Consider the following 4,096-nt stretch of genomic DNA (forward strand, 5'->3'; position numbering starts at 1 on the left):
CCCCATAGGACACCATACAACCCATAACGACACCATATTGTCCCCTAAGGGGTCATATGGTGTCCTAAGGGGTCATAGGACACCATATGACCCCTTAGGACACCATACGACCCATAATGACACCATATTGTGTCCTAAGGGGCCATATGGTGTCCTAAGGGGTCATAGAATACTATATGACCCCTTATGACACCATACGACCCATAACCATACCATATTGTGTCCTAAGGGGTCATATGGTGTCTCAATGGATCCTAGGACACCAGATGACCCCCTAGGACACCATGTGACCCCTTAGAACACCATATAATGTCATTATGGGTCATATGGTGTCCTAATGGGTCATATGGTGTCCTAATGGGTCATATGGTGTCCTAACAGGTCATAGCATACCATATAACCCCTTACGTGTCTCTAGGGTTCACATTGTGTCCTAAGGGGTCATATGGTGTCCTATGACCCCTTAGAACACTATATCACCCCTTAGAATACCATATGGTGTAATTATGTGTTGTATTATGTCCTAAGGGGTCATATGGTGTCTTAAGGGGTCATAACACATCATATGACCCGTTAAGACACCATATGATCCCTAACGACACCTAGGGGGTCATATGGTGTCCTATGGCCCCATAGGACACCATATGACCCCTTAGGACACCATACGACCCATAACGACACCATATTTTGTCCTAAGGGCTCATATGGTGTCCTAAGGGGTCATATGACACCATATGACCCCTTAGGACACCATACAACCCATAATGACACCATATTGTGTCCCAAGGGGTCATATGGTGTCCTAAGGGGTCATAGAATACTATATGACCCCTTACGACACCATACGACCCATAACAACACCATATTGTGTACTAAGGGGTCATATGGTGTCCCAAGGGGTCCTAGGACACCAGATTACCCCTTAGGACACCATGTGAGCCCTTAGAACACCATATAGTGTCATTATGGGTCATATGGTGTCCTAATGGGTCATATGGTATCCTAATAGGTCATATAGTGTCCTATCACCCCTTAGGACACCATATAACCCCTTACGTGTCGTTAGGGTTCACATTGTGTCCTAAGGGGTCATATGGTGTCATATGACCCCTTGGGACACTATATGACCCCTTAGGACACCATATGGTGTCATTATCGGTCGTATGGTTTCCTAAGGGGTCATATGATGTCTTAAGGGGTCATAACACACCATATAACCCATTAAGACACAATATGATCCATAACAACACCTAAGGGGTCGTATGGTGTCCTATGGCCCCATAGGACACCATATGACCCCTTAGCAAACCATATGACCCATAACGATACCATATTGTGTCCTAAGGGGTCATATGGTGTCTTAAGAGGTCATAGGACACCATATGACCCCTTAGGACACCATACGACACCATATTGTGTCCTAAGGGGTCATATGGTGTCCTAAGGGATCATAGGATACCATATGACCCCCTACGACACCATGTGACCCCTTAGAACACCATATAGTGTCGCTATGGGTCATATAGTGTGTTAAGGGGTCATATGGTGTCCTAACAGGTCATATAGTGTCCTATGACCCCTTAGGATACCATACAACCCCTTAGGTGTCGTTAGGGTTCCCATTGTGTCCTAAGGGATCATATGGTGTCCTATGAATGCTTAGGACACTATATTACCCCTTAGGACACCATATGGTGTCATTATGGGTCATATGGTGTCCTAAGGGGTCATATGATGTCTTAAGAGCTAATAACACACCATATGACTTGTTCAGACACAATATGATCCGTAACGACACCTAAGGGGTCATATGGTGTCCTATGGCCCCATAGGACACCATATGACCCCTTAGGACACCATACGACCCATAATGACATCATATTGTGTCCTAAGGGGTCATATGAATTCCTAAGGGGTCATAGGACACCATATAACCCCTTAGGACACCATATGACCCATAACGACACCATATTGTGTCCTAAGGGGTCATATGGTGTCCGAAGGGGCATATAATGTTATAACGGGTCATATAGTGTCCTATGACCCCTTAGGATACCATATAACCCCTTACGTGTCGTTAGGGTTCACATTGTGTCCTAAGGGGTCATATGGTGTCCTATGACCCCTTAGGACACTATATGACCCCTTAGGACACCATATGGTGTCATTATGGTTTGTATGGTGTCCTAAGGGGTCATATGGTGTCTTAAGGGGTCATAACACACCATACGACCCGTTAAGACACAATTGTTGGCAATTTTTATGTTTATGTTGTGATTGTCATTGATGGACACACACTTGCATTGAGATCCCCTTTATATGTATGAGTTAGAGCACAACCGGTATTTGTTCCAACTGGTATGTTGTATTATAGTCTTTAGACTATTGATGTTTTGCAGAATGTGTTTCCTGGTCTGAAGTGGCATGTTGACCTCAAGCGGTACGAGGGATTAAAGTGGCATAACACATTTTTTCCAGTCTTCATTTTTGTCAAACTGGCAACTGGCATTTCGTGATGAGCTACCATCCACTGATTGTTTGACGGTGTCAACACATTAACGATGCTTTTTGTGTCTAGGGTTTTAGTTTGTTGATGTTGTTATTGTTGCGATAGTTGATATTGCGGCTAGGGTTTAAGGTGGTTGAGGAGTTGGAGAGATTATGAATGTGTAGAAGACTAAAGTAATGCTGGAGTGCATTAAGAATGAGCTATCAGGGATCTAACCGAACAGTCTGTGCTATTAGATAGATCAAACACTTGTTGATTACTCACATCTTTGACAAGTCTGTAGCCCTTAACCGGGTAGGCCCAAAAGCCTTTTGTAAATCCTCTAACAAGGTGGTTCACATCTGTGGATCTAAAATACTCTAGCAAGGTAGTCTTTAATCGGACTTATCTCCTAACAGAGATTGAGATTCCTAACAGGATCTGTTCTAGTAAAGAACATTGTAAGACCTTAACCGGTCTGGTTCCTATTCTACAGATAGTTACTTGTGAGTTCCATCTCACCATGGTTTTTCCCATTTGGGTTTCCATGTCAAAATTTCTTGTGTTATGGTGTTTGTGCTTCTGTGGGTGAATGCATTATTAGCTATTTGGTTTGCATATTTGTTAACCGATTTGTCTACTAAATTGTTTTACCGGTTTACTATCAATCTTGCAAAGTGTTTAAGTGCAAAGATTTTTGGTATACTAATTCACCCCCCCCCTCCTAGTATTCATCAATTGGTATCAGAGCCTACCTTTCTATAAGTTTAACCACTTGGAAAGAGATATGGGGAAATACACATTGAGGGAACTTACCCACCGGCTCACTCAGAGTGAGCAAGCCTATGATGATCTTATGGTCAAATACAAGGCATCTCAAGCAAAAAGAAGAGAACATGCAGAAAAACTGATGGAGCTATCTAAAAATAGTTCTTCAGATGAAGCAGACATGGAAGCTCTAATTGCTAACGTAAATAAGTTGAAAGAATCAAACTCCAACCTGAGAAAGGAGTTGGAAGGACTGACTATCCAGATGTGTCAAGAGCTTGAGAACCGGAGGAAAGCTAAAGATTTGGTGAAAGAAAGAGATCATGAGATCTCCAAGCTGAAACAAGAGATGAGTGCCCTAATTGCTCAACTCCATGCAAGCAAAGTGGAAAAGGAAGACATGCAAGGAGAAATGAACACTTCCATCTATGAGAATGAAAACCTGTTGGTAACAAATGCTGCTATTTCCAAAGAACTCTCTGAGTCAAAGGAAATACTTGCTAAGTTCAACAAGAGTACTGTCAAGCTAGAGCAAAAGCTTGAATATGCCAAACCGGTCAAGAATACCAATGGACTTGGTTATTCCAGTCATGAGGAAGGTGAGACCTCTGGTACAAATGCTGGAACATCAAAGAAACAACCGACATCAAAGGATAAAGGTAAGAAAAAGTTTAAACCTATTTGCTTTAACTGTCTTAAAGAAGGATATACTGCAAATGTGTGTAGGAGTAAGGCTTACAACAATTTTCCTCATTTCCTAAATGATAAGCCTAGATCCTATAGATTTGATGGTAACTGTTATGCATGCAACAAGTATGGGCATAGAGCATCTAAATGCAG

Source organism: Cryptomeria japonica, chromosome 11 (assembly GCF_030272615.1).
Source record: "Cryptomeria japonica chromosome 11, Sugi_1.0, whole genome shotgun sequence".
Taxonomy (NCBI): domain Eukaryota; kingdom Viridiplantae; phylum Streptophyta; class Pinopsida; order Cupressales; family Cupressaceae; genus Cryptomeria; species Cryptomeria japonica.